The 16975-nt window shown below is 43.4% G+C and overlaps 1 long non-coding RNA gene across 1 annotated transcript; it reads right to left on the reverse strand.

The window, feature by feature from the left end:
• Positions 1-214: 214 nt before the first annotated feature.
• LOC125704945 (uncharacterized) lies at positions 215-16525 on the reverse strand. Its single transcript, XR_007381296.1, has 5 exons — positions 16405-16525; positions 13859-13913; positions 5520-5592; positions 2163-2342; positions 215-1026 (listed from the first exon to the last, which is right to left on the reverse strand). It is a non-coding gene; the product is annotated as an uncharacterized LOC125704945 (long non-coding RNA).
• Positions 16526-16975: the final 450 nt, after the last annotated feature.

Here is a 16975-nt window from a genome sequence, read left to right on the forward strand (position 1 = left end):
ACCAGCAACGTGGAGCGATGTGGAAACGTTCTCCTCCACAATGGAGCAGAATGTTTTTTTTTGTTTTTTAAATCCATTCAGCCATCTTATTTCACGTTCCATTTATCCAGCTGAGACTGGGAGTCACCGTAAAGAAGAAGGAATGAGGTCTGTATGAAGCCCCTGTGCATTTTGGGATGCACACAAAACCCTGATGGCACCTTCCAATATGAAGCACACCATGGGGAAGACAGCAGCCAGAAAAAAGCAATTAGTTAATGTCTGGAGTTTTCAGTCAATTACTCCCAACTTCAAAGTCCCGCGTACAGCTGCACAGGGGCAATTACTTGTATATTTAGCATTTGAAAATGCCAATTTGTTCCAGGTTTGCATGCAAAAAAGCATTAGATTGACTTTTTTCATGTGACATCTAAGCATACTCTTGTATATTATCACAGTACTGACTTTTACCTTGATGGGTGACGAGGTCAGTAAATTAGCCTTTATGTGTGAAACTGAATACAAATTATGAAGAGTAGCGTAAAAAAAAAACAAAAAACTGGGACCTTGATGAAAAGGTAGTTTGTCACGAGTGAATTATATTTTGTGATAATTGCAACACTGCTTAATTTACTAAATGTAATGTGTGCAAGCGAATTTATTTAGTCTGAAAGTGCAACAAAAGGATTCATTATGCTGGAAGAATTAAGAAAATGAAGATACTATTACAAATAAGAAGAAAAGCATTATGAATGATTTGCTAAGAGTCTTCACATGTATGTAAATAGCTTATGTAAAGAGCTGTGCACTGCTCAAAAGGGAGTCGATATTCCCTTATCCATGAGACGGATTTTCACAGATGTTAGCGAGAAGCAGCAGCCGGAGCCGGTTTTGACTGGCTGAGTGTGTTCCTCATCTCCTAGGCGGGGTGTGGCAGCTTCTCCGGGCCTGTCAGCAGACACCTCTGTAGCAGTGGGCTGCAATGACACCTTCAGGGCTCCATCCTTCTCTGCCGTGGGGTTCAGTGGGAATAAAGCCGGCGTTGGCCTGAAATAAAATATTGATGTGATCCCTGATCCTGGATGCAAATATCGCTCACCAGACCAATGCTGGAGGAAGGGAGGTGATTTCCTTATGGGGGGGTGGGGGGGGGAGAGAGGATGGTGAAGAATGTGGCTGTTCTGATTAGCAGGGGCCCGATCCCACTAGAAGATGGGGAATTGATCCAGACATGTAGCCTCACCTCTCGAGCGATTTAATTGGTCCGAGGGGGGCGTGAAGGGGCCCTGTGGGGGGTGTACCGGGACGTGAGCCAGGAGCTGAGAGCTGCCTCTTGTTACCGGGGAAAACAAAGGAATGGGGTGGCATTTCTGGGAAGTGTGCAGACCGGAGAATTAGTGGGACGGCCCGGCCAGGCCGTAATTACACCATGAATATGGACTCCTGCCCTTTGGTTCACGTGGTCGTGTTGCCAAAAAGTGATAATGACCCCCTGTGTGCATCATCAAGAGTGCTAATACTTCTCAATACTCCCCCCACCCACTGCCAGGCACCTCCCTCATTGCTCCCAGAACAAGAAAGGATCTGTCAGTTGACATATATATTTTTATGTCATGGAGATACGGTCCGAGGAAGAGGAACAGTTTCATTGCTCTGTTTGGAAAAACCAAGGAAAATGCTTAGAAATATAAAAAATTCATATTATACTTTAAATATGCCATTATTCCGATCTGTTTAATGCAATGGTAAAGCTTCAAGGTAGGAAAAACATCTGGGTTGTGAGGTGCTCCTGCCTAGAATGAGACGTCTGCGCAATATTCCCTCATTGTCGTGACTTTACTGAGCAGAACCGCAAATTATGCGGAGAATGACTGCATCTGTCATGCCACCTCCCCACCCCTCCCCCCTCCGACCCGGATGAAAGGTGCAAAGAAACGACAACATCTCTGTCTTTTGGGGGCTTGGCGGGTCAAACTGTCAGTCTTTTTAAGGCACTTATTCAAATGAAAAGCATCCGAAACAAATGTCAACGTAAAGATTTTAGGGAGCGAAAATTAGTTCTTTATTTGTAATGTCTGTCAGTCGAACGCTGGCTAATTAATCAAAATGCTTCTTCGATTCACTGTAGAGGAACAGCACAGGAAGATAATTCCCACCATTCCAGCTCTGTAATTTTAACTCACCTCCATCACCCTGCTCATCCATTCCGATTGGCTAAGGGCATCCTGAGCTTCTTGTTCATTGGACGGTGCCGTTTCTCGGTGATGGATTGGCCCCAGGATAGAGACCCTGACCTTCCCCTCTGCCCTCCACGACTCCCTGGGTCTTTATCATGTCTAAGGACGCTTTTGTGTCTTACTGCCCTGCGGATAAAGGAGGCGTGACAGCCTCATAAACCATTCTCTGGCCTGACACAGACAGAGAAATTAACACTGTTTTATTGTTTTTGTTCTGTTTGTAACTAGCTTTATTTAATAATGCATGTCACGGCAACTTGAATAATTTTTCCCTAGACATTAGGGTTAGTGTTAGGGTTAGGGTTAGGTTTAGGCTTACAAAGGGATTACCAAAACACAATGGCACATCTATTCATGCACATGAATATAAAATGGGAACCTGCATTACAAAGAAGAAGATAATGAGCAAAAACAGTCATGCCTGCATGCGTAGACCTGCACAGGACGGGATGCATGCCGCAAAAGGTGTTTCCTTTGCCCTCAGTGCAGAGTATTTACATAAAGGATTAAATTCTGATAAAAGACTGAAAGCCCACGGCTGGTAAAGCATTTCCCACAGACCTCAGCCAGTAGAGAGGTATTCGTGAAGCTGAATAAGCGAAAAAATTTCGCTCTCTTTTCACGGCACGTGACAGGAAGCCGAGCGTGATGTCTGTTTGCATGCCTTAACGTATGTTTACAAGCCGAAACGTTTTACTGGGGGATTTTCTCAGATCGCGCTCTGGCTGTGTACACTTGGAATGCCCTGTCTGGGTCATGCGGTCTGTCAAGTGGCTAAATATGTAATTAGCTCTGGATGGGGAAATAAAATGAGCTTAATTTAGATTACAGGGTCTTTTATCCAAGGGTCCCTGTGCGGTCCCACTATGAAAAATAACTGAAAGGGTTCGCTTTTAATTTACTGATAATCCCATTCATGTGTAGGTTGGGCAAGGCAGTACGAATATAAAGATGAGCAGGATTCTCGAGCGATATCTCCCTTCCATCACTAGCTTCGTCTTACTGACTGCGCCACGCATCACACTGGAAATATCATCGCAAGCCAGTGCTAGTGGTTATTTTATAATGTTTCTGCGAAGGATCAGTAACAGCGATTATCTCCCCAAACACCGTACACTGTCCTTTACGCCGTAATATTATGTCACATAAATGAAGCCGCTTCTTTTCTTCGTCAACGCCGCAGGTATTTTGACATTTTAATACGTCCTTAAAGACGGGGCAGGGTGCCAAAGGAGGGATTTGTCGAACGTGTTTAGGACAGCAGGCTACTTCCTGTGCGCGCCATTGCATGCTGAAGTCAGAAATGCGATTAATCAGCATCGCAGTTAAACAGTGTTGAGCGTAAGCACAAACGGTCACATTTAAGGGGCTTTCAGGGTCGGGCACTTCAGTGCAGCTGCAAGGGATGGGGGGGCGGGTAACATAAACCTATTCCAATGTAATCATACCCCCGACACACACACACACACACACAGGTTTGTAATTATATCTATGTGGGGACTCCATTCATTTCTATGGGAAATCTCTAATCCAAACATGACGACCTTATTCCCTAACCTTAACCATAAGTAACCAAACGAAATACAAGATTATTGGCATTTTTACTTTTTTGATTGCATTGACAGATCTTTGCGGGGACCTGAAAAATGGTCCCCGCATTGTCTAAAAAACAGGATTTTATTACACTGAGGGGAACATTTGGTCCCCACAATGTAATATAATCCTAATCCATGCACACACCCATATATACACACAGTATAAATTGCCCTCACACTCCTGGTGGGACTAACATTATAGCCGGAGACAGCGATCGCATAATATTAAAACAGCAAGAGAAACAGTTTTGTTGGGGGTGGATAGCGCATTTGCAGCATTTGTTGACCTCCTGACCCCGCGAATCCGTTGCTAGCTGCAGTTGTAGCCCCCTTTAGCGCCCTGGCTACGTGTCCAGTGACATCCTGCTAAATATGGACAGCTGTGTCTGTATGGAGAATGTGGCACCACCTGCTTGATGGACCGTAACAGTCAGCTAGCTCTTTCCCGGCTTGCTCCGCCTTCCTGGAGTCCGCTGTCGGCTAAGCTGCCGTAGTCGGTCACCTCTTCCCATTTTTCCGATCGCTGTTTTGCCAGATTCCAGCGAAGGGCCCAGATGTGGAAGTGCCCGCATATTAGGTTTTTCGTTTGCATCACATTGCCACCACATCTCTCTTTTTCCCATCAGAGTACCGGGAACATTTCTTTTCATAATCTGCCGCCACTGAATATCAAGTAGAACACCGGCACACGTTTTTTCCCCCACTTAAGGGATTGGATATTTCTAGTTTTGCTTTAATGTTCAGATTGACGTTTTGAGGCCGATTTGCAGTGGGAGCGAGGTATTTCAGGTACACACCGGAAACTATGCTCCATACATTCCCAGCTAACACCCCGTCTTATTAAATATAACCTTTGTGTAAACAGGGCCTGTTACCATGGTGAGAAAAATCACCAGATTCTTACATAGATATTAGGTAAAATGTGATCTGACTTGCATCCACTTATCAATGGCAAATAGATTTTGAAGAAATATATTGACCCATGTATGTGCATTTTTGCTTGTCTTTATTAAATGCTTAAATCCAACATTCACTGTCTTTTTTGGGGAAAATATATATTAATTTTAGAACTCCGTTTGTAGCAGTAGTTCTTTCATGTGACTGTTGACCACACGTTGAATGGATGTGTTTTGATTCATTCCACTTATTCCACACAATTGAGATGTATGGGTTGTCTTGCAGGAACTGCTCATGTCCGATGAAGCCACAGCATTTAGATTAAGTTTCAGAACTGGACTCACATCTCTTTCTGCTTCAGCCATTCTCGCCATTTACATGTGATTTTAGGATTGTTGTTGCCTGGTTTGAGCCACGTTCTGTTGATTAAGCATCATCTTACATAGAAGTTACTGGCACACTACTGAAGCCATCATTTCCTAAAAGCAAACCGTTCATGTCAGATGGATTCTTTTTCGGAATGTGGAAACATGCCAAAATGCATGACGAATGCTTCACATCTGTCCCTAAGGCTTACGATTCGCTACTAGATAATCCACATAGTAACTGGCAAGCTTGATGTTAGGGGGCTTGACATGTTCTTCATGAAGAGTTTCATCACTGAGATCCTTCAGCACAAACGCTCTGGGTCAATATTCTAATTTTGGTAACCAACAGGCAACACAGATCCGCGGTCGTCTCTCGGCTTTCTCCCTACTCTCCTGGAATACGTACTTCTGTAATATCTTAGGAGGCCTGAGAGTGTACTTACCAGAATTCAGACCATTTTGAAAAGAGGGCTTGATGCTTGATGTTGTATTTCTTTAATCAGCATCACCTTGGAGCTGTAATTGAACAGAACCCAACGGGTAAAAGTATTATGGTATGTATGTAAATATCTGCCGGGCCTGAGTATAAATGAGATTTATTCAATGGCCGATACAGTACACCACACAATAAATCAGGTCAAATGACTGGTGAAACTGGGTAATGTCTTTTCAGCTTTTTAATGACTGGGACCGAAACTCAAAACAGCTCATTTGGGGAACCTAATTTCAATCAGAAGCCCTCTTTGTGATGAGCAGAAGCCATGCTGACGTACGCAGGAAGATCCAGCAGCTCCTCCAACAAGACGACTTGTAATCACAGTTTTTTTTTTTTTTTTTTCCAGTTCAGACTGCAGCAATTGAAGCATAGCTGATTCATTCAATGCATACTAATTAAGAGCAGCCACCGTCGGCTGAATGGCGTCCCTTCATCTTATGCAACCTGGATTAATCATCGCAAAGTTAATTCCGAACAAAACAAAAAAAAACAAAAAAGGAGAGACGGCCTTGCGGTTGTGATTGAATTCAACGCATCGCCACGCTCCTTGCCTCTTGAAATGACACAGTGCTGACCAGAAAATACATCTTGTCAACTGGGTCCCGTTAATTTTTAATGAACGGGTCTACATTTGCATTTTTTTTTTTTAAAGACCAGGTACTGAGAGAAGCACAGTAACCTGTGGCGGTTCTAGACCATCTCGACTGAGGGGTCAGACTGGGGCCAATTGTTCTTTTGGAGTCGGGGGAGGCTGATGTATTTAACCTTAATATCCTCCAAGCATTACTTACAAAAGATTGCCAGCATTAAAACGATGCTATTTACGCAGCTCTTTGCAGTTACATTTTACAGTTCTTACAAATATGTAACTCACTCGGAATTGCTGTTTAGACCGTCTTGCTTCCGCAAGGTCAAAGATTAAAAGAGAAGAAAAGAAAAATCAATTTTGCTTTTCTCAGACTGAGGCGACCAGACCACCTGGCGCACTCACATCAAATGTCCGTCAAATAAAATGTGCTTACGTTTGGGTTTCACCTGTTCCCAGGTGGCTAGCTGCCCCCCCAACCCCACCATTGCCTGTAACTGAAAGGAAATCATGTGATCGGGTCAACAGAACAGAGGGGGGTGGATTTGGGCTAACATCACTAACATGGACAGCACCAGGGATGCCACGGGGTAGCTAATATTTACTAGTGGGGCTTTCTGTCTGCCTTCCATGTCAGATTGTTCCTCTCTGTTGAGGGTGCGACCTGCTGTGTTTTTTAAAACCAAAGTCATTAAATCTGGATCTCTCCCTTTGGTTACACATAATCTTTGCTTTTTCTGCTCTAAAAAAGTCACCTTCAGGTCTGAAGGAGGCCCAGTGGACCAAAACTACGTGCGTTTTCTCTTCTTATGCGTGTTCATCGCTTTAACACTAACCTGTGACCATTTTGCTGTCTACAGGTATGCCTGGAACAGGGAGTGAGCTGACATTTAGCTATTGACATGGTCAGACTCCTACACTAATAATAATCCAGGTCTCTCCATCACCTGTATGAAGGAAATATTTACAAGAACTGTCGTACCAAAGAGCAGCTACCTCAGATATATAGTGACGTAATAACTAATACCTGTTTATTATGCTGAAGCAAACAACACCACTGAATTAATGTTGCCTAATTGCTATGCAACAGAAACAAGCCTGTTAGAACTGTAATTCAATCTGCTTCGTCGTTGTCCATTTATTTATTCCTACTGGACCCAACTGCTACCAACTCTACACCGGTACTAACTTATTACAGATATTACGCATGGATTCTGAGAATGCATTTATGCTATACATCTATCAGTATTCCAGCCATTTATTCAGCATAGAGACACAGCAAACCTGGATCCTATCCCAGGCAGCATAGGGCACGAGGCAGGGGAACACCCCGGGCGGGATGCCAGTCCATTGCAGTGCGTGCACACGCGCGCGCACACACACACACACACACACACAGCTTTGTAATTATATCTCTGTGGAGACTCTTCATTCATTTCTATGGGGAAAACTCTAATCCCAACATGGCGACCTTAACTCCTACCCATCCGTAACCTTAACCATAAGTAACCAAACAAAATACGAGACTTTTGGCATTTTTAGATTTTCGGTTGCTGTCACAAATTTTATATATATATATATAAAATATTTTATCTCCAATTGTGGGAACTGAAAAAATGGTCCCCACAACAAAATAACAGGTAATGTATATGTAGACCACACACACACACACACACACAAAATATTTTCATTATACTGATCTCAGAAAAAAATCTGTTTTTCTTTTTTTAATTGAAGCGATAGTTTGACCTCCAAATTAATGAAATATTCTAGCACTCGTATTACAAGCTGCAACCTCACAAATTCACTAAAATGACCGTTTAGTCCATGACAATGACTCTCTGTAGGTCATGAGACAAATACGTTTCATATACTGAAAATCCACTGCAATTACCTGAGCAAACACAAGGTTATTATTGAAATTATTACTTTTCACACGAGCATTTTTTTTTAATATAATTAAAGCAGCCAAGGTCAGATGCTTAAAAACGACTTTAATGTGTCCCATAAAGGGCATGGGGGAGGGGCCTGTGGGACACAGTGACCGGTGGGCATTTTCACAGATGGCGGCCACCTTTGTTTGCTAAGGGCCAGGGACTGAACTGCGTGGTGCATTATTGATGACTGAATCTAGCGCCGCCCCTCATCACCCTCTTAAACCCCCCTCAGTTCGACCTCGCTCCCCTGGGACTGTCTGACAGCTCCGCACATCGATGATGTCGCATCCCTGACAGGTCACAGCGGCGGCACTTAACGAGTCGCCTCTGAGCTCCAACGTCGCCGCCTCCAGCCCTCTGCGCAATTAATTTCTATGCCACCGTACGGCGGAACGTTCTGGAAGGCGCCCAGAGTGCGGCTCATTCCGTGGGGTTCAATCTGGCCCCTCGCTCAGATGTAAAGCCTCGTGCTCAATGGAGGGTAATGACAGCAGCAGGTGCGGTGAACTCATTTGCAAGCTCTTATCAATGAGGCCTTTCAGCAAAAGTTAAGGCGTCACCTGTTCATTACACATAACAGAAATACTATTATCGCAATCAGTATTCAAGATGTTACTACATATGTATCCTTTATCCTTCTGCAGTTATCTATATCGATTTAGATTACCATAACTGGCTATATTGCCATGCAGATAAAATAGAAAATGAAGCCGCAAATCTATGCTTTTAAAATCTCAATATACAGAATCTGTGCACATCCAGCCTTTAACAGTGGGAACCCTCAGTAAGTCTCCTAATGTTTAACTATCAATTTGTAACAAGTGTAACGCTCCCGTGTTCAAAGGATGCTTTCTCTTCCTTTGTGCTGAAATGGTGAATCATATCTTCAGAGGCCTGCCTTGTTCTGCCCTGACAGCCCAACAAAAGAAGCATATCTGTGGCAGGTGTGACCGCTGATTACAATCATGCAAGAGCCAAGGAGACCAATGCACATGGACATGTGGTGCTTTTAGACATCGTCTATAGCAGGATTTGTGCCTAAAGCTCACAAGGGGTCATGGCACCTTACTGAGAAGCACTGTAGCTTCACATCTTCAGGGTTACGTGACTGGATCATGTGTCCGGCTAGGTGTGTAGACCTTTGCATGTCCTCCCTGTGTTGTGCGGATTTCCTCCCGGTTTTCTGGTTTCCTGCTGTAGTCCACTGACATGTAGTCAGGCCTGCAAACTAGAGGGGGGGGGAGGCTGAAGCAAATTTCAAAGAGGGTTCAAACTGTTATTTTACCATGTGGCTGTGTGCTTAGATGCAATGAGCCTAAATTACCCATAATGCATGTGTGCATGCCCTGTGATGGTGATGGACGGGCACCGTGACTGGGAATGGTTATGAAATGTAGATGGATGTTAAGTTCAAGCTCTCTGTCTGCATGTTGAGGGTTAGCGCAGTGTATCATTTTGCATCCTTAAAACACCATAGCATAGCCCGGCACCAGACAGTATCTGAGAAAATGTGCAAATGAGCTCTGGCGGCTTTTATTTAATTAGCTATTATTCCCACATGTGACTTTTCACACGTCAGTTATATTTTAGCTTCGCTGAAATGGTTTGCAATGAGCTAGCAGCAGACCCCCTTCCTGAAGGTACCAGCTTGAGTCACAGTTAGTCAGAATTACATACGTGTATCACGTTAGCATTACACGCTGCAGTCACACGGCATGGCCTGCTACATGTCACCAAGCGAGCAGTTCCCTCTGAAGGACCTCTGTTCAGGCTTTGTTGATATATAGGTCACGTTCATTAATTCTTTACAAAATGCCCATTTTAACAGTTCAAAGAGCAAGCCGTATCAGCACAGGGCAGAACTGCGACCTGACTGGTAGGCTCTCATCAGACGTGTTTTGCACTTGTCATGTTTGCTAAACGTTTGTTCTAAGCTTGGCTAAGTTTCCCTCAGCATTCGAAGCATCTCCTCTTGCGAATGTTCAGTCGCAATGCAAATTATTATACGAGATGACTCTCGGTATTCACATTTGAGCAACAAGAACCAATAAATAATACAGAGCAGAGCACGTTCATCTTATGCAGATACGCTCGTGCTGGGAGGGAGACAGAGTAGTCATTCACAGAAAGGCGTACAGTTGCATCACGAGCCCAACCAAAGCAGGCAAGGGGAGAAAGAATATAAGTTTTAAAAAAATTTCAATACATTTCTGTGGCCATTCTCCTGACTCAGGCTAAAATGATGCTGTAGGTGTTTATGAAAATAAAGTCCAGGTACAAAGGGTCTCCATAAATGTCACTGCTTTGGGTAGAGTAGAGAGACCCCCACCCAGCTACCCATTAAGTCCTGGTTCTGGGTCTTTCCATTGTCTATTCACATGCTGGAGGATTAGGACAATTTTAAGGGCCCCTGAGTGACAGGGGTTGGGGGCCAAATGCTTTTATGGGGCCCCAAATCTCTAGCAGTGACCAGCTAAATAATTCTAAAAAAATTATTTGTATATATATTTAGCAATACATATTCACGTGCATTTTTTATAATATATTAAGAATTAATATTCAGTTAGTAAATGAGTTAATTATTAATTAAGGTTAAATTGGTAAGACGCTATTTACATTTGTTCCATTACACACATCCCCGGTCATGCAGAGAGTAATGACGCAAGTATAGGACAAGGATTAATTATTTACTGTTAATTCCATTGCAGTAATTGGAATCTCATTGAGATTGAAGAAGAAGTAAGATTAGTAAGCAGACTACAGCACGGCAAGCTGGGAGACACGTGGATTTTCGAGGTGTAAGCCAGCGTTTCCCAAACCGGTTCGCAGGGACCCACAGTCAGTCCGTGTTTTTGCTCCCACTGAGCTCCATGCCAGACGGTCCCAAAAACACGTACTGTCTGTGGATCCCCGAGGACCGGACTGGGAAACAGTCATATAAGCAGGTACATGCAAAAAGGTTGCATAAACCCCTCCCCCACCAAAGAGGGTCCCGTCCCTCCTTCTCCGTCAGGTTAGCAGATGTCCAGGAGCACCAGCAGTCTGTCAGGGCTCAGACGAGCACTAGTGTGTCATTTCAGAGCAACAATCCTCGCTGCAAGCTGATCCTTCAGCAACGGAGCCGGACGGAAAATTGTGGAAATTGAGCTTTATGCGGAAAAGCCCGTCTCCCTAAGTGAGGTGGCTTGGCCGGTTGCCAGTGGTTACAATCGGGGGTGGGCGTCGCTGTCCCACACAGAAACGACTCTCACTGCCCACAGCCTTTCGGCTCCACTTCAGTGTCTGCTGCACTGGAATCTCCACATGGACCAGCCCTGCCTCGGATGATGATGCCGCCGGCTCTGGGAGAGGTCGTCATATTAGACATCACGTGCAAATGCCGGTGTGTGTGCGTGTTGGGTGGGGAGGGGGTGTCCCAATTGAAGGCTCCTTATTCATATGTTAAATCTATATTCCCTTCCATAATTAAGCAGCAGATGGTGTATGTACTGAGGATGGTATATTTAGGTACTCGGTTGTGCCTCATTATTCCTACTTACATTATCATATTTTCATCATTCCAGATGATACACATTAATACTACTTCAGGTGTCAGGAGATTTAAGTGAAAGACGTCATTCTACCTTCTTGAACCCTAGCTTGCCTGCTGCCAAAAGGTAAAAGCTGTCAGCTGAATTAAAATGTTTGGGCTTAGATTTATTTACAGTCCAGCTGAGGATGCAGTGGGTAGTTCAGGCCACAGACCATCATTAGGTGGATGTTTCTGACACCAAGCTGGACACCAGGCTGTTCTGACATCTCATCAGACCCGGCCCATAGCACGGGTGTGTAGCACAAAAGGATTTTTTTATTTGACACGGCCTGAAATACTGCTCTTCTCTCTCGCCGCCACAGCAGGAACGGAAATGTCTTCGGGAGAATAGCACAGATTTGCAGGGTCTTGGCTGGATCACGTGGACTGGTTCGGCTTGGGTCCCCATTTTCAGAAATAACTCCATTTTGAATTTTACAGTGCACAATTCCAGCAACATAAAATCGACTCGTATATGAAATTAAAGGATGCTTTATGTGCTGTTGGCACAAGTACATTGCATTCTTCAGTTTTCACCAATGCCATCTTGCTCTCCTTTGAGATACACACACACACACTTACAAAGAGGACACATAGAGACAGTAGTGTGTCTAAGTCTGGGGTAGGCCAAGCCTGATGCTAGAGTGCTGATATCCAGCAGGTTTTCCCATGAAAATGAGTTACTATCTGCATGCGATCAGGAGTGGTTCATCAGAAACCAGGTAGGATTGAAAACCTGGAGACCGGCCCTCCAGGATCAGGATTCTCTACCCCTGGTCTAGGGTCTCTTGCCTTCTCTAGAATGGCCAGGCAGCATGCTGTTATACCTGCCCCCATCCCCTGCATGTGAAAGCAAGTAGGCGTGTCTGTCCTGCAACCATGAAGTTGGCTGCTTGATTGACTGCACACCCCTGTGAATGAATAATCCTTATATGCCTTGAGAGATTAAATCATCTGTTGCTCGATAAGGTGTGGAACATTACTACATTAGCCTATGTTATGAGATTATGATATTAAGTCAGGATTACCGTCAGATTAATTCTAAGCTATTCAACTAAGTAACTGTAGAATTAAAATGCCCATTGAGAGGTTTTTGTCTTTGCCTTCCTGTGGGAAGTTGTACATAGAAAATTGCCAGAGTATTAACACAGACATGTGCTTATCTGGCCGGCATTCAGTTATTAATTAAGAAAACAGAGTCAAATCAAACATTTTAACCCTTTCAGTGACACCAGGTCAGAAGCTGTTCCTCATGACTGTAGGGATCTTTGTCAATGCATCCATGTGCAAGTACACAGTGCAGTGAAACTCAGTTTCCCTTGGCCCCCCTATTATGTTGTACATAAATACAAACACAATAAATAAACATCAGCGATACAGTAAATACAATACAAAAATAAACAGTGTATTCAGTGCAGTGCAAATGTGCAGTGTGGTGGAAAAAAGAATGTGTAATTATAGTAGAAAAGGCAAACAGACGACAAATGGCTAGCTAAAAAAATAAAACCGCTGCATTTGTCCTACTGAGATATCTACTTAGATATCTCTTTTGTGTTTTCCTAGCCTTCCACAGGAAACAAAGATGGCTGCATGATTATCAAACAGAAACTGCATTTTATAATATGTTGGTTTAGTGCAATGACAAGTGCTTATTTTCATGTATTACTTCTGGAGTATGTTGAAGGATGGTGCTCATTTCACATAGTAGGACCTACTGAAATTTCAATGAATAGATCATCGGTTCAAGGTTAGAAAAGGACTTAAAACACTGTGCTTTCCCTTCTCAGATGGTTGCTGCCACCGTTTCTTGGACAATGCAAAACAACCAAAACAATGAATACCGGGCGGGGTGACACTGATGATGCTTATAGCAGGGCTCTTTATTAAAGAATGTAAGCCATAAGAATTCAGATCTTCATTATTTCAAATGTTAAAGCATCATTAATCTTTGATGTTAAAGAGGATCCGTCTTTGTAGTGCGCTGATGCATGTTTGCAGATATCAGTACTAAAATTCTGCCATGCTAAAGATCATGGGAGATTCTGTAAGCCACATTCTGCGTGCAAAAGTTGACAGTGAAGCAGATAAGAGTAGTAGTGAAGGGGACAGGGTGATATCAGCTCATATCAGCTCTTCCTACCAAGGAGCAACAAAGAATACTACTCACAGAAGGGGTCTTTTTGTTAACCCACCTGGATAGCATCTCCTGCGATCTGATGAACTGCTGATGTTCAAAAGGAAACGTATCTGAGAAAGACACACATGATGCATAAAACCCATTACCATGTGGGAAAAATCGGCCCGTACGTGTGATCATAACAGATTTTGTCTCCAGACTGAAGCCGGAAAACTCACAATGCGCCTGGCATCAAAAAATTTGACCCCGAGAACGATAAGTGCATGGCAGGGAACTTGTTTTGACAAAGGAAATGCTGGAATATCCCAAGCCAGACAGCTAAAACCACAAGTGTGCCAGTCCCTTATCTTTTTTTTCTATCATGATTACTTATGTTTCTAACCTTTCTTCTTACCATGAATATGAAAAGTTTATATTAAATGGCAGAAATTACATTTTCTGTTGTGCTTGAGGCCACGTCACAAAAAGAGTATTTTCGAAGAATCTCCTTTGTTTAGAGTAAACAAAATTTGAAGAATGACTCATTCTGCTGCTAATACGCACATAGGGGCATTATGTGTGCTGCAGCGAACAACTGCAACACCTATCAATATGATAATGGCTCATATTATTCGTAAAATAAAGACATCATTGATGTTTTTGCTTTAATCAGCTCTATGCCACTCAACTTTAATTCAGTCACTTTGATGTGAAAGAAGACTGATCCACTCATAAATGATGGAAATAATGAGGGAAAATGGAAAACTTACTGGAATTTCTTCATGTAAATGGAAGTACTTTCAACATCAGAACTGGCTATTTGGTCAATAACTGCTGGCAGCAGTGAATAGAAAAAAAAAGATTTTTGGAAAACTAGATGTTCTGAAACTTTTTTTCCAAGTAAATATCCGTCCATCTATCTTCCGACCGCTCGCGGGGTAGAGTAAATGTGCTCTTAGGGAAAGAAATATAAAATCTAAGGGTCACTGCGATTTAATACCACAGTGGTGATCATTAATTTTGTCTAAGTAGAGGGACTGAATATTTCAAATGATTCCAACCCTTAACCAAATAGAGACACCACGTACCAAACTACAGAACATCAGTTTATTATGTAGGATTTTCATAATTTATGTACATTTATAGAAACACTCTACACTTATATAAACTCTGGAGGAAAACGGATAGCAATGTTAACTTTATATCAATCGAGCTGTGTAATCAACTGGAATCATTTTATCGCATATTATATGCATACATACTCACGGACATCAAAGCTCATTTCCCCAAGCCGTGCTACAAAACCCATGCGTACGGTGCACACCCTGCACTTACTTACACACGTGACCGTTCGTGATTTCTTTTATAGCATTTAGTCGCAGTGCGGCGGGATTCAGAGAGTTGAAGGCCCGGCTACCCAATCCCGGTAGAGTTTGCGGAGCCTATATCACATGTCGCGACGGCCCTGAACATCGCAAGGCCAGGGAGACGCCCACAGCGGCTGTGCCTGTCAGAACCGGAACGCTGGAGGAATCTCAACGGCCGTAAATAGCTCTGCGTAAAACCTCCGGCAGTTAACACCGTTTTAGAGTTTCCGGTCAGCCATAAAACATCTAGATGACCTGTTACTATAACCCTATTTTCTGTTGCCTCTCTGCTGCGATTGTCTTCTAAATTCTCCAGAGGGCCTTAGCTTGGTAGTAACACAGATTGCCTAATGAAAATACATTTTAATACAATTAAGGTTAATTATACTAAACTTGATGTTCATGGAATCAGTCTTCTGTTCTATGCCTGGTATTATAATGTATAAGTAATAAATGAGTCCCAGAGCTTAGAATCCTCTTATAATAGCCTTGCAATGTAAAAGCATTAGCCTTCTGGGAGCTGTTATTTCTTACTTTGGTGCTACATGAAAATCATAAATATGTTCCATTTTATGCATTGTAATTGTATCTATATACATTATATATATTTTCAGATTGACACCATGGTACATCACAAGCTCTTACTGTGTATCCTTGGCGACCTTCATAACAGAAACCTACAGAGAGCAGTGAAAATGTAAATAAAGCATTCAGCTAACCGCATATAAAATATGAAACAGCTCTTTGCATAATGTCGAGTTATAGATAAGTTATAGATGTGTAGAGCTCTACGTATTTATATAGGTAGCCCATAACGGTTATCCAAGGATAATCTGCCAGTGTGCCTGGAAACCCAGGTCCCATATATTTCTATAGTGAAGGAGTTTTTAGCAGAGCACTAATTTTGAAGCCCGGAAGGGAAATCTGTTTCTATGCCTTACAAATGTACACATTACAGACGTTAACTTATCTTTAGAGACAGATACATCAGCGGTATTCTAAGTCTTCCTGCTGATTAGTAGAAGAAAATGACAAATCTTGAAAGCAATCCTATGTTTCTAACCGTGCTTTTTACGAAAGGCTACACTCATCACCGGCTCATTACTTCATCCGCACGATATGCAGGCTGAACCGCAAACCCTCGAGAGAGAGAGAGAGAGAGAGAGAGAGAGAGAGAGAGAGAGAGAGAGAGAGAGAGAGGGAGAGAGAGAGAGAGAGAGAGAGAGAAGGCGGCGTCCCTTTGACTTAAACCCACCGGTTCGCTGCTGCTCCCTGTGGTCGTGCGGACGGCCGCGCGGCATCCTGCGGAAAGCACGCGCGCAGGCCACATCAGGGGCACCCATAATCGCAGCCACGTTCTGTTAACATGGCCACCCCCTCGTGGAGGCGCGCAGAGCCGCGCAGCTCCGATATCCTGCCACGGATCGCGCAGGAACACTTTGCCGATGACGTCCGGAAGATGTGATACCTGCAGCAAAAAAAAACCCCAAAAAACTGGATTCTGCCCAGGTCAGGACTGACGAGTCATTAAAGCGCAGCGCACCCCCCCCGCTCCTTGTAGATGATGTCATTTTTTGTCACTTAATATATTGCTTATGAATTTCAACACGTCTTCATAACAGCTCATAAAAGCAAAGAATGCGGGGGGGGGGGGGGGGGGGGGGGGGGGCACGTAGATTTGTTTACAGTTTATAAAGAAAGTTCAGCTTTGCTCTGATTCACAGACACGTCATTCAGTCTCAAGACTTCTGAGGCTGATTGCTCACTGCCTCTCCCGCGAAGTGCTGCTTCTGTGCTCTGAGCAGTCTGCTTTCATTAGGACACGG

Source organism: Brienomyrus brachyistius, chromosome 12 (assembly GCF_023856365.1).
Source record: "Brienomyrus brachyistius isolate T26 chromosome 12, BBRACH_0.4, whole genome shotgun sequence".
Taxonomy (NCBI): Eukaryota; Metazoa; Chordata; class Actinopteri; order Osteoglossiformes; family Mormyridae; genus Brienomyrus; species Brienomyrus brachyistius.